The following is a 15,737-nucleotide window of genomic DNA, read 5'->3' as shown; positions in this document are numbered from 1 at the left end:
AAGGTGTTCCCCCTTTACTTTTTGTTATGCAACCAACTAAAGGTCAAAGGTTAATTTGAATGATAACCTTTTACCATCACTCCCTTTTTGTCATTCATTGCTTCCCTTCCCCCCACTCGGAGTCAATCCCACAGCGAAGGGATTGTATGGGCAGTTCAGCTGAATTATTCATCCTGTGTGTATACTCTTATTACATGCTATGTTGAGGAAATCAGTTTTTGTGACTGGTCCTTTCGTTTATCTCGCTCACATCTTCCTCTACGTTCCAGCACCCTTATCTCATAGGTCCTTCCTTGCTCTCGCTACCTGTGCAGTTGCATTTTGTCCCCTTAATTTCCATTTATCATCTCTTTCTCCATTATTTATGTCACTGGGATACTGACGTACAGCAAATAAAGTCAACTGACTTCATAGAAAACAATGTTTTTCCCATTAAAGCCGTTCATTAAGCTATGCCATTGTTCTCAGACACATAGAGTTGGTAGAAAGAAAAAATCTAAATCTTAGTTATTTAATATAGTGGCTGCTTCTTGTAAATATATTTTGCCTAAATTTGTATAGCATTTGCATAGCTTTTTCTCTGAGCTGGCCTTTTTTTCTGTGACCAATTGTCGAAACATACTGTCCATGGGCTGTAAGTGAATGTCTGGATTTAATTGCAGTGGAATATTACAATGTACAAATGGAGGCACAGCACAAGCCCTTCGCAGTTTTGCTGTTTTTTGAACAGGTTTTTACTGGTTCATTCTTCATTTTTATTCTTTGCTTTCTTATTGCTCTCCATAACCCTTATTACTGTGACTTTCCTTCAGTGCTGCCACCCTCATCGCGGTAGGTCACCACACAGCTATAGCCATATGCTTACTTACATCACTCAAAACTAATTTCATCCACGCACATCCACATTCAGATGTTATCTTTAACATCAGTGCAGAGCTGAATATTGCAGCTTTTATTTTTACAGAACTTCACTTTCCCCTCATGCGTGCTTCCATGGGTTTTATACAGCCTTAAACAGCCAATTAAAAGAACTAAATAGAGTCTTCACTGCACACTCACCCCACATATGATTTACTGTCCCTGTTCTGTTTTGTATATCTCTCGGTGTCAAACAAAGATGTGCAAAGCACAGTGACTTCAAGATGCACCAGTCTAAATCCTAACAAAATCAACTCATCGTGCAGTTAATAATGCACGATGAGGGGATATTTAACTCTGAAATCTTATGTAAATGTCTAAAATATTCATGATAAAACGATAATATAAGTAGTGGAGCAACAGTAGCACTTTAAACAGAGAGACAGATAGAACATTTTCGTGTATGCGTGCAAACCTACATCTCCAGGCTCCATCTCCATTCACGCACCATCTGCTGGATGAGCAGAGGCGGGCTAAAGGTGTACACCAGTGACTGACATCAGAGTCAGACCGTGGTGCTGCACTGTCCTTGCTGACGGTCCACAGAACGTCCTCAGTGATTCAGAAGAGGCTGGAAGGCTGGCATATGCTGGAACAGACTGCCCTTAAATAACACTGTTAACACATTTATATAATACATACATACATACATACAGTTTTAATGCAGTTAATGTAATTTTATTTCATTTAATCTCGGACTGAAAAACATTTGAAAGTGAATATGTATTGATGCATATTCTATTTTGACTCTAGATTGATAAGAGTAATCTACATGAACTCATTTGACCTTTATCTCAGAGGTCCACGCACTATGCAAATCTCATCAGCTCTTCCAGTTCTTTATGACATTCCCCTAAAGTGGAAGAATTATTGATGACGCTTTGGCTTATACATCTACATCCAAGGTCAAATGACTAATTGCTGATGCTGACAGACTCACGGAAAGTCAAAGTATCAGTATACTTGTTACTTTTTGAATTTTTTTTTCCAGGCTGACATCATCACTACGAAGCACTTTAATGGAACAAAACTATTTGAATGAATCATGTACAGCCCTGTACAATTTTGGATTACAGAAGAAGGATTTCATAACAATTTAAACAGCCAATATATAATTAAGTGTAGTCTCTGCTGCGATATGACATTAACAAACATGCAGTAGTTGTGTATGATTACACATAGCAGGTAATGCATTACTTTCCTTTGAGTATTTTCAAATAGTTGTGGTTCAGTAAAGCATCTGAGTACCTCTTCCCCTTCGCTTCTCTCTTGTCAGCTCTCTAGTGGGTCCTAACTAATGAAGAGAAAACACGGCACAGAAAAAAAACTAAAACTAATCCTGACTGGTCTGATGGGTTGCTTTAATGAGCAATTACCCTTCAGGTTTTGGTCTCTTTGTTCTTTCTCCGGGTTGCCATGTATTGGACTGCAACATGTGAGTAACATCACAAGAACAACTTTCCTGGCACGAATCATAGCACCAGCTTCCAAGATCTTTTTTTGCCGGTGCCACATCGCTCAGCTTACCCTAAACAAAGTGGCAGGAGCTCGAGATGCAGTTAAAGTGACGGATTGGAGCTTTAAAGCCCCTCTAATGATCTCTAGTGGCGAGGATTATATAAGGAGAGTGTGTCGTGTAGATGGACGGTGGATCTCTCTGGTTTGTGTACGCACGGAGGCGGGGACAGAGGAGTGGAAGTTCAAAGGCGACAGGGATGGGTGCATGCACGTGTACTTGTGTACAGATATTTATATATATGTATGTGAGTACGCTTGTATATGTGTCCCTGTCAGCCTAAGTCACCCTGCCACTGTCTCCCTGAAAGCATTCACCAGACACAGTCCAGCAGCCCAGTAAAGAGCTCCTGTCTAATGTCCACTGTCCCTCTGTTCCTGGGCATTATGTAAGGAAACACTGGGGCCTCATTTATAAAACATGCTCTTTGACTTTATCCCGGATTTCATTGCGCAGTCATTTCAACAACTGTAATGAGAGAAAAGTATTGTTGCAGACATGCACCACGGACAAGACTAGAATTTACATTTAGATTTTAACAGTGGACAAATTTGAAACATTAGATGAGCCCTAAACAACGTAATTTAAGGTATATGAGAGCTCTTTGGAAATGCTCCTGTGGTAACAGTACAGGGAGAAAAGAAAGGAAAGACATTGCAAAAATCTATTAAAAGGTATTTTTTTGTATTTCTTTTAAACACAAATCACAAATTTTGATCTTTGAGGCCTCGTGTGTAGAACCTGCTAAAGAGGAGAAATAATGTTAAACCTTAGCTAAGACAACAGGTCAATACTTCTTGGATATATTTAAGGATGGAACAGTTTAAGGACACAGGCAAAAGACCTCCTGAATGTCACACAACCATAATTATAGCTAATGTCACATATCTATTGCTTGTGGATGTCTATAGATTCTATAGTTTTTGTCAAATATTGTTTAACCTAAGTATAGTGCTTTTTCTTCTCATAAATCACTGGAATCCTTTCATATTCACGACTTAAACAGTATGCAGTGTAAGTGCCTGTTGGAGACATTTAGAATCAGGCTATTTTAAAGGGCATGTCAGGTTGAATATGCCATGTATGTGCAACGCGTTACAACCTGCCATTTGAAGCCTATATAACACCATGAAGGTCACATAAGAGGATTTAATCAGATGAGCAGGCATAGTGGCCGCGTTCATTCCTGATGTAAATGTTGTGTGTCACTGTATTCTTATTAAGTTCACAGATAAATTGAAAAGTCAGTCAAGTTGAATGAAAATATCCAATATTAGAGTCACGAGGCCTCCAAGTGACCACAGAAGGTAAAGTATGTCTGATGGGAACGCGATGTTTAAAAAGTGTTGTGGGTCCTGGCACGTTGTTCCGTTTACATTAAGGTTCCTGGTCGGTGATGAACCGCCTGTGTACTGCCGACTGATGTTTATGACTATTTGTAGAAGTGGAATTTCTTGTAATTCTGTTAGAAATTACTCCATTTTGTCACTGCCTTCGCCAACTTTCTTCAGTTTAGTCTTTGCTCTCCAGCATCTTCTTTGCTGTCAAGTCATTAATAATAAAAATATTATTAACTGCCACGTGTTTCTCAGTACATGACATAATCTCAACATTATTATGTACACATGACATGAAATACCACAGTGGTTATGCTTTGTTTAACTTTTCAGAGGTTGTAGTATTGGCCTGTTTCTCACAGTGAAGCTTAGCTGCTACTTTCATGCTTCTTTACTTCTCTATTTGACTGGTGATTAGAAAGATTTCTAGAAAACACCAGAGATCTAGAAAGAAATGAGTTCAAATAAAATCAAAACGCCCTATACCCACGACTTATCCAATATACAAACATATAATGATTCAAAGCATCGACTGGGCCTTTCTGTGTGGAGTTTGCATGTTCTCCGTGTGTCTGCGTGGGTTCTCTCCGGGTACTCCGGCTTCCTCCCACCATCCAAAGACATGCTGGTTAGGTTAACTGGTGATTCTAAATTGGCCGTAGGTGTGCATGTGAGTGTGAATGGTAGTCTGTCTCTCTGTGTTAGCCCTGCAATAGACCTGTCCAGGGTGTACCCCGCCTCTCGCCCAATGACAGCTGAGATAGGCTCCAGCAGACCCCGCGACCCTTCACAGTAATAAGCGGTTACAGAAGATGAATGAATGAATGAATGAATGAATGAATGATTCAAAGCATCAGAAATACCAGAAGGCCGCAACACAAATTTTTGTATTTGTGCTTGGACACAGTTTAGTCCTGCATCAGTTACAGTAGCTAAACTACTGGACTTACAGCATTAAGTTGATTCTGTATTAATCTGAGTTATGTATGCTGTGGGACAGTATAAATACATTATTTTTATTCAGGTCATGGTATATCCAAAAACAGTGAAGAAAGGCAAATGGACTTGTAGAGTTTCTTGAAGCGGTTGTTAGGGAACCATTCACTGGAGAAAGAAAACAGGACCAAACAGTTTCCTCCACCTACAGGTAAGTCTTGGGTTGTTAACAGATCCCTAGTCATGTGAATTTCTGATGAGCAACACCCACCCAATAGACATTTCTATTTAAACCTAACTCTCCACTTGTCTTTTAGAACGGAAGAAGCTACTTGGATGAGTGGCAAAACATCTCCAAGAAACCCTGGTAATGTCGTTGCTTCAGTGCAGTTGTTACAGCTAATGTGTGAGCTCTGTCCTCCTTTCTTATACGTCTGACTAAAAACAGCCACATGGCGTGTCTGCTTTCTGGACACCTCTTGAAAAGAGTGTGTTTTACAGTGTGCTAAATTTGCCTTGACTTGCTAAGATCACTTCCCTCTGCCTTGTTTATCTTATCCGAGCTCATGGGTTGAGAGCAAGATTTTTTTTGTTAACAGTGATGACAGAACTGCAGAGGACATTTTTTAAAAAAAAGCCATTTTATTCCATGTTAACACAAAAATATCCATCTATGTCAGTCTCTTCTGGGCAGCTGGCAGAAAAAGGTTATGATGCTGTCAATTATGCAACATATTCAACTCTGTGAACAAATGTATCTCTTTTGACTTGCAAAATTACTCTAAAAGTTGATAGATCTCATAATTCAAAACTCATGGCACAGGGGATCAACAAATCATTTGTCTCTTGCCATTGACCTCCACTTCCATATATATATATATATATATATATATATATATATATAGTTTTTCCATCACCATGTTTACAGTAGTACAGCAGCCTAGTGTAGATAGGAGGTAACGCAACAGTTCTCAACAGCAGTCATGTTGCATTTCAGGTTTGGGTGGCCATCTTCCCTCATGCTCAGTTCATGGTTGAACACATGGTCAAACAAAGTGGCCTGCCCCTCCTTCCTTCTTCACTCTTCCTTTCACTCTTGACCTCTAGTTCCTGCTTCATCGCTGACCTCCAAAACACTCATCTGTGGCCTTTATATGGTGTTAAAGATTGTATTTTCTAGTGAACAATGAAACAGTTGTTTTTAACCATAGTTAGGAGTGGGTTACCAATAGGTAGTTAAAGCTGACATGGTGACGGACATCAACACAATATATTTTAATTCTGAGACTAATATAGAGACCTGTGTGTATTTTGAGAAAAAGTGCTACTTAGAGTGTGTGAAGTGTGAGACAGGTTGTTTTGCAGATTTCATTCAAGCCTGCGGTGCACAAGTTTCAAGTTTTAGTGATTGCGTTTCAGTTTCTAATTTTAGAGTGTGAACAGTTGTTAAAAGCTGTAAATTAAACATCCTGCTCTCCCACTCAGGCGTTTTCTGTTGCGTGACTAATGAAAGGATTTACAGGTTTTTGCTTCGCTAAAAATCCTGCTGGAATCCTGAAAAACATTTTATAGGACAATAATTTATGCATATAGGATTAAAAAAAGTCACCCTCCAGAACCGTGGAGTCTCCATAATTTAACATGCTGCATAATGAATACTTCGATATTTTCAGTACATTTTGCTGGTAGTGCAATTAAGTAACATTCTTAGTGCAGTTTTTTTTACTACTAGTACAGGATCTGAGTACTTCTTCCACTTCTGGGTACCTGTTGGAAGCTGTGAAAACAAATGTAATTAAGGAATTTAAGGTACATATAAAGATGCTTCATTGCACAGTACTTCATTGCACTGATGAATACTGTATTAGCTGCATGGGTACTTTTTCTTTACTGGGTAATACATATCTTGTGTAATGCCTATATGCTTATTATGATGTGTCTGAGGATGAAGTGACAGGGACTGTGACTGGTGCTTGAGGAAATGGTCAGCCATTGCCTGGACATCGTGTCATGCCTCTGAGGTCCTGCCAACTGACCTGTTTGTGTGAGAGAAAGCCAATCCTTTGAGTGTTCATATTAGATTTCAGTTACAGTGTACACTTCAATGCTTCTTACTGTATGTGTGTGTGCTTGTAATATATATATATGCGTCTGTGCTGGCGGTCAAGGAGGGCGCCTGGGAGGACTGGTGTTTGATTGGCGCATGCCGCCGAGATCTGCTCCTTCCTGTTAGCGTACGCATCACTTCCTCTCACCCTGCCCAGAGCTACTGCCTCGCCGTCTCACAATCACTCTGACACGATTCCTTCCCTCCTCCTTATTTTTTCCTCTCCTTATTTCCTCTCCTTTCCTTTCCTCCCGTGACTTACAGTCGTCTCTCGTTGTCTTTCCGTTCAGCCTTTCTTTAAGCCTCCTGATTCTCTGCTCCCATTGCGCTCGTTTGCCCTCTCACTACTTCCACTTTTCTACATTTCGTTTTTATCTTATTCCCACTATCATAGTGCTCCTTTCCCCCCCAGTGTTTCTCATTTTTTCTCTCTCTCTCCTCTCCCTCTTAACTCTCAGGAGGCCACTTTTGTTTAACAACATGACAGCCAGTTCATCATCCTCAATGAAGCATCTCTTCGCATCTCTATACCCCCCGCCCTCCTCAGACCCTCCAGTTTCTCCCTCTCCTTCCCTAACTCCTTTCTCTTCCCATATCTGCTCTTTATTCAGTCCTAAAGCATTCCCCATCCTCCTCCTCCTCCCCTTCTTCCTCACCCTCTTCCTCTCCTCCTCCTCAGCTGCGCTCCCTGAAGACAGAGCGAAGGCAGCCAGGCAGAACAGCCAGCATGTTCCCATGGTCTCTCACTCCAGCTCTGCGGCTTCAGCAGCCCTCTTAAACCTCTCTGTTTCTCTCTCCATCACCCCCCTTTTCCCATAGATCCTTCCTCAGCACAAATTGTAATTTGTCTTTATCCTCATTTTCTTTTCATCTCTTATCTCTCTCCTCATTGCACTGTGCCTGTCTTCTTCTTCCTTTCCCCTCTGGCCTTCATCCTTGGTCCTTGATCTATATTCTCCCACTCTCCTAAACATTCCTGGAAGCCAGGCTTGCCCCCTTCTTCATCAAACCCTCTCCTCCACTCTCCTCTCATCTCCTCTCCTCTGGTTCAACCATCACCAGTATGGTGTCCATGTTCCTTCTTCCCCTTCTTTCTCACCATCTGGGCTTTCAACAAACTCTCCGCCACTCACACTCCCTCGGTTTTTATTTACTCTTTGATTCTCATCATCTCCTTCTTCCTTTCCTGTGCACTTATTAATTTTTTTATTTTTTTATCCATGACATACACGGGTTCATTTTTATGGTAATGACTTTCTTGCCTTTTCTTACTCTGCCTGCAGCCCTGTCACATCACGTACAGCAGAATTTTGAAAAGCAATGGCTTATTTCAAAAAAGAAAAGGACAAGACACGCTCATTGAAAAAAACACACGCCCACATACAAATCCAGAGATAAAAGCAATTGTTGGAGTTGTAAGAACTGACAGCTAGATATCTCGGTCATAATTATTCAGCTGTTGCCCAACTGCTGTTTTTGATACCAGCTCCCTTCAGTTGCCTCTCAGCGACTCGACATTAATCTCAGCTAACAGCAGTCAAGAATCAATGAGCCGCACTCTTTCAATATTAGTTTCCATGTATGAAAACCATTTTTTTCTTATAATATAGGCATGAATAAAATTGTGATACATGAGGACAATTACAAAAAGCAGTGAAGCAAAGTTTGCGTGTACTTGAGAAACAGTCAGTGCTGAAAGCTTGGTGACAGAGCTGCGTGCACGTTTTTCCTTGTCTGAATCAAGGGTCTGAGGTAAGATGTCATTTGCTGTAAAGATTGTAAAAGTCCTTAAGGCATTCTCCTGATACTGGGCTATATAACACAATGGCATGGTACAACCACTCACTCTATTTCGGACCAACCAGTTCTCTCCAAAATAGTACTCTACACCCCAAATTTACCCCAGTTTTCCTCACAGCAGGTTGATCCTGAATGGAAAACGCTGGTGTATTTCTGTGTGGCGCTGGCCTGTTCAGTGTGCCTCCAGTTCAAAGACGAGCGGGTGAAATTCATGGTTGTCTGTCGTTATGTGTCAGCCTTATGATTGACTAACGGAGGAACTCCACCTCCCGCTCAATGTCAGCCGGGATTAGGCTCCTGTGAGTCTCAAATGGATGGAGTGGTGGGTGGAGATCCGGAGCATACACTGTAGTTATCCCTCCATATCGTGTCTCATATCGTATCTCTTTAAACAAGCTGCTTTATAGCTGAGTTTTGAGTATGACTGATTTAAATGTGCACAGATTAGCATTTGTTGAACAATGACCAGACGCTAAGACTCACCTCAGACCTGATTACAGTCTGCACACAGGTTCAACATAGTATATTTTCAGCATTAATGCTGCATTGTTCTCGCCTCTACACTTTTCAAGAAAGTAAATCGAGAACTATTTGCCTGGATGAGGCGTAGACCCCCTGAACCATGACGTAAGGTCCTGCTTCTATTATCATGAAGCCGTGGTGATGAATGGAGTGGCACACGGGGTGATTTAGCAGCTGCCTGGTGTATTGATCCTCTTGGGAAGGAGGCAGTTTAAGATAATGGCCATGGCGCTTCTGATGATAGTGGTGGTAATGGATATGATGATCACTGGACGGAGAGTGGTGGGTCACGTTGAGGATGATGGTGGATGGATTTGATCTTGATGCAGGCGGGAAGAAGACGATAATGTCCTCCGTAATGTGTGTGTGTGCGTGAGTATGACTTCATGCCAATGGAAGTGAAGGTGATGTGAAAGGATGAGGGGACAATAATGGTGAGGATGATGATGGTGAATATGAATCCTGTGTGTGCATGTGTGCGTGTGTTTCAGGAAGTGACGCTGAGCAGCCAGCCATCTGTCGGCAGATTAATCCTGGCTGTGCTTAGAGATATTACCGGCTGGCTTATCGCCGTGGCAACAAGCCTTCAATCCCAGTCCAGCACAGCCACCATGTGACCTTGCCGAGGAAGGTGGATGGGGGTTGGACGCGCACAAACACACACATGCATGGGTGTACACATCCACACACACAAACATACAGAGGTTCAGGGTGTATACATACATACATGTGCTGCTTTTTGTGAATGCACTCATGCTGTTGGATGTATATGAATTCAATGAGAGGTGGAGTTATGAGAAACTACACACACATGCACACACATCCTCTCATCAGTGCCATGGTCTAAAGGTTTTAATCCTGCTGAAAGGTTTCAGTGTCACCTATTGAGTTTAGAAATGTCATTACACCAACCAGCTGTGCGGCACACAGCTCTCTGCAAATATTGTTTTTTGGCCTGCTATATTTGGAGCTGTATCGATGCAAACCTTTGTTCACTTTCCATCTTTTTTATTCCCTAAATCCCGTCAATCCCACGTGGTCCCAATTCCACCCACTCACGTTTTCTAAACGCACACATCACATTGCACAGGAATCAACACAATCTCGAGCGCACAACCGCACGCACGCACACGCTCACTCGCTCGCTTATAGGTCATAAATCAGCAGGCACGAAGCCAGTTCAGGCTCGATGTAACATTCAAGGTTTTATTCAGTCTTTACATACAGTACACCAGTCAGAAATATACAGTGAACCTTCAAAGGTCCGTCACGTACATCATTAAATCTGCTGTGAGAAATGACAGATTTTCTGATGGAGCTTACAAAGCGTGAGAGTGTTTCAGCGTGTAGTCCATCATTCCTGTTTTCAGTCCATGTTTTTACATCAGAAGTCACAGATAACTGTAGAAGCTATGCTGTGGAGTGACAAGTTCCTAGGGCTAAAATCTTTGACTCTTTTCTCTTCCAGAGCATTTACATAGTGATCGCCACTATAGGATGCCAAATATTGGCCATGCTTCACATTGCTCCCTCACCCCTCTGACAAACCACCGTTCAGGGTTCATCCCTCTCGCTGCAACATCCGGCGTCTCACACAGTCTCACACAGACGCCAGTCATGACATAAACTCATGTGGCGCTGATCTTGGAGGAGAAGTGGAATGGTTGGAGCAGACTTGTTAATTATCCATCAGAAACTCTATAAATCTACTCTTGAGTTTTCCAGCAAACAAACTGAAGCTATACCAGGTTATAGTCTCACACTCATGAACCCGCTGCCCGTACGTGGTGGCAGTGCCGGTTGAGAGAGAGAGAGAGAGAAAGAGAGAGAGAGAGAGAGATGCACGGCGGCTATTTGTTCAAATCCGGGTAGTGGTTTAAATTCCCCTCTGCCTGGATCTGCCACTCAGTGTAATTAGATGAAGTAATCACAACTGATATCATGACAGATTAGTGAGAAGATGAAAGGTCGGTTCCTGAACCCTGAAATGGTTCTAGTCTAGCCCGCAGGACAGCAACAGCAGCACCAACACCTGGCGGGGCCGAAGGGGAGAGGAGGGAGCATTTTATATGACAACAAAATGAATAGTTTAGCTGGTCGTTAGGGAGCCTTATAACATTTCTCTCATTTAGTTCAACGGTTTTTCATTTGAAACAGGACGTCTAGTTTTCAATTTAAATGGCTTGATTTGAGTTTGATTTGAATGATTTAAATGCATAAATTAATCTTGGCCCATGAGTGCACATTGCGCTCTTTCAAAATAATGTTGCATGCCAAGTTTTTTGTTTATTAAATCTATGGCTTTTCAGTTTTTAAGAAGCCCTTGAATATACAAGAGGGTGTTATTCATGACTTGCTCAGGGGCCACCGACTGGCCCTTAGGATTGGCTACATGATGTGATTACTAAATTAATCTAAGGTCCTTCTGGCGGCAGAATAAAGAGTAATGTAGTAGTTCAGTGAGCTCTGTGTTAATGAATAAAACAGCTCGACTGCTTTCCTGAGGAGTCAAATTGTTTGCTACTGTTCTGCAATAAAACGTTACTGAGGAGTTTTATAAAAATTACATCATCACCTGCTGTAGGCTTCTGCAGACATGTCCATTTGTTAATAACAGTCGAGGAACTGATTAGTTTATAAAGACCTGCATTGCTACGTGACGTATATGTGGGCAGTAGTATGCTGGAGAGAAGGGAATGTATCTGAATAAGTTTTTCTTTTTCTTTTTTTTTTTTTTTGGTTCATACTCATTAGCACCAACAGGTAAATGATCAGACTTGAGGACAGTTTTCTTGGTTGGGTTTTTGTGGTTAGATGGTAAATGGAAAGTATGCTGACCGTTTCTATAAAAGCGTTCTTCTGTGTTGACGTAGAAACAGCATTTTTTTTACTAGAAAAGATTGGTGTAAAAGATCAGCGTTGGTTTCTTTCCTGAGTCTGCTGTCATTTTACTGTACCCCAATAAGTGTCCTACGGGGAGCTTCGCTGAGGATTTAAACATATCACACTAAAACTTTGTGAATTGTAGGCTCATTAAACGTTGTGCTGGAGGCTAAATCCTGGAATGTTCTGGCTTTTACCTGTATGCTTATATTTCCTGTGTACCCTGTGTTGTACAGTAGATCCTTTAAACGACTGGCTCACGAGCCAAAACATTTTCTACAACCGATCATAAAGATATATATTTATGAGCAAATGTCTTAAAGGTTTACTCTATATAGTAGTTTTCTAACTCTTTAGGGAACTGAAACTGAAATGTAATAGGTAGCTTTAACATCACTGAGTTGGTATTATCTGCCTGGCTCTGTACTGTCTTTAAAAACTGGGTAATAAATATACACACTTGGCATCAAGACGTAATAGCTTCACTCCATAGTTTGGACTAAAAAAGTCTTTTCTTTTTTTTTAAAGAGTCTGTTGAAGAAAACATAGAAACATGCTTATTCTAGCCGTTACACATGCAGTTAAAAAATCTTTGAAAATGAATTAAATTTTGCATATCACTTTGGCAAGGGAGGAAATATAACATGTTGTTTTTTTTCTGCTAGTCTCGTATTTCAATACTCTACCCTTGATTTTACACATTAAAAAAATTGTTCCTTTACATAGAAAAAAAAAAACATCTTTCTTTTTTTTGATATGTCACTGCACAAAAGAGCAACAGACAACAAAATGAATCCACAAGTCAAAAAAATTAAATAAAAATAAAAAAAAAAAAGCAAATGAGAAAAGAAAAGTTGCATAATCCATTTCACATTGACAAATTTAGAAAAGCAGACGGTGGAGAGCAGCGGACTGTTGGAGGAGCTGGGGGCTGCTTTCGTTTTGGAGGATGGCGTTAAACCACCGACTGAGAGACTGCAAGAGCGGCGAGTCATAAATGAATGATGGATAAATGTAAATCGGAGAAAACCAGGACACGTTTATGGCTCTCGAGGTCCTCACGCTGTGTGTGGATGTGTTTCCTGACCTGAATGAAACCAGACATGACGAAGGAATCCAAGAACAGGGAACTGAACTCAGACTGCTGTTACTATGTCCTGATTTGCATTTTTCCTCAGAATGAGAGTAGGTTGAACATGTGTGTAAGCGTCATTCAGTAAAAATAGTGTTCACACCAGCATCGACCTGTACCCTGTGGAGATTAAACGAGCGCCGTGCTATATGGTGACTACTCAATAGGAGCTGCATATAGTACAGGACATTGGCTTGGCTTTTAAACTCAAGGTCAGCATTTAAGCTTTTGCTAGAAGCACACGCTCACGGTAAGTAAGGGGTACTTCAACTTCTATTATTAGTCATTCTGGCATGCCCTGTCAGCATACACTCGACTGCACCGATCCCGCTGAGCCCCATCGACAGCCTCAGAGGAGACTAAATCTGGGGATAATCACCTGTAAGAATCACAGAGATTATGACAGTGGGAGTGAATGGAGAAACAGAGTTGGGGGCATTACTTCCGCTACATTAACTGTGAGTTATGTCAGGGTATTTCCAGAGCTGCTTCACTGAGGATAATTCTTTTTTTCAAGTAATCAAGTGTAACATTATTAATGTCTTCCAGGAGAGCCTCTATCCCCTCCGTGTATAAACACTGTCTGTTTGGATCGTGTGTAAACACTTTTGATTTACAATATGGACAGAAAACTAATCGTGTAAACCACTTCTTTTAATTTAACCTTAAAGATACCGACTCCACTTTTATGCAACGGATGCTGCTGTCTAGTAGCGGACACACTTTGGTGTCACATGTCTGCCATTTGGCTAATTTGTCTTTTCAAAAGTATCACAAGAATAGAGAGAGAAAGGAGCGTAGTGCATGGGTTAGTGGAACCAGCCACCCAAATATGGCAGTGAAAAGCTGCTACAGTGTAGAGATGCTTAAGGCCATTCAGATGCCGAACCTAAAGCACAGAGCAGATATAAAATTTCTATTTATCAGTCAGCAGACAAAATGTGAGCTTGGCATGAAATGCTTTGTGCTTGTGTCTGCTTGTCTCAAGCTGTTTTCACATGTGCAGGGCAGCCGTAAACCTCTCTACCCAGAGAGCTGTGTGTGTGAATTCAAATGCTGAATCAGTTGAACCGGACAATAAACCGACTTATCATGCCAGTTCTTTGGTACAAAGTTCATGTAAAGTGTGAAAAGTCATTGGAGGTTTACAGCAAACGGGTGTGCATGATGATGTGTGTCATGTCCTGCCTCCTGCAACCTCTACTTTGGTTCCACTCCTCACCTAAACTCAAAGTGTTTCCAGTGGTGAGAATGTGTGTAACATGAACAGTCTCCTGCCGTCTGCTACGTGTGTGCACTAGCCTCCGTATCCCACAGAACTGTCCCTATATCTGGTTTCACAGGCTCACAGTGTTAGCTCCCCATTTTTAGTTTTGCATTCGTGTCTGTGTGTGTCCAGCTTTTATCCCAGCATGAGTTCCTCCAGCCTGCCACCGCTCCACTCATCTGCATTAATCAAGGTGCAACAACACTCCCTGTCGTCTTTTTCTGTTTCTTTCATGTCATTCGTTTACATTTCTCTTACAGTGCATGCATGCTGAAATCCAGTCAGGAAAGAAAATGCAAAATGAAAGCCACTGAGATTCAAAAACAACTGTCTCTAGAGAGTAACTACTCATCAGTTACACAGCATGATCATTCAAGAAACATCGCATCGTGTAAACATGCCTTTATCAAATGGCTCACAGGCCTTAACTGCCTGAAGCTGTGCAGCTGATTTTCATGAAAACCAATGCTGCTCTCAGTAGAAAACATCTACAGTCTTTGTGTTCAACAACCTCCGCATTTTCAATGCAGTTACAGTTGCATTTAGGTTTTCCCTAGAGTTCCAAGCGAAGAAAAAAAAAAAATAAAAAATCAGCTGCACATCCTCAAAGCATTTTTTATCAAAGCTCACAAACCAGTCAGTTCCCACCCATATGTGTTATAAATCAGCTCTATCAGTGAGAAGTGCTTTAAACTAAAGAAAAATGAAAAAAAAAGACAGACAGTTTATACATTTAAAAAAAAAATCAATATGATTTCCCAACCAACCCGCCCGCATAGATAAATAAATCTATTTGGATATACTCTAAATGGATAAATAATATTACCATGATATATGCTATGTAACTTTTCAACAATATTTAAATATCTCAAGGATGGCACCATCGCTTTCTCAAAAAAAAGAAAAAAAAAAGTCATGGTACATTTTGTAAAATTTGTTTAAAGTTGTAATAAGGTAATCTGTTCCTCTTCCTCTTCTACAAACGTGCTCTTCTCTTTCTGTTCCTCCTTCATTTCTTAGCACACAAAACTCTGGAAGGAGTGAAGTTCGGTTTTGTCCTTTAGGAGAGACTGATGTTAACCGGCTGCTCGTCCGTTTGTTCATTAGTTCCTTTCCAAAGTTTACGCAGCAGGAGAGCAGCGACAGTCATTACTGTCATTTGAAGCCCCCGGGCTCCATATAGCTGCCAACTGTGGAGCAGAGGAGCAGAGAGAGCGAGAGATGGGGAGAGGAAAGAAAGAGAAAAAAAAGTGTTTATGGTACTCGCTGTGTTTGTGTTAAAATCATCTTTTGCCAAGAGACAAAACATAAACATCGTC

This window comes from Chelon labrosus, assembly GCF_963514085.1.
Source record: "Chelon labrosus genome assembly, chromosome: 13".
In the NCBI taxonomy this organism is placed as follows: domain Eukaryota; kingdom Metazoa; phylum Chordata; class Actinopteri; order Mugiliformes; family Mugilidae; genus Chelon; species Chelon labrosus.
The sequence above is the reverse complement of the archived record's forward strand: the minus strand, read 5'-3'. Positions refer to the sequence as shown.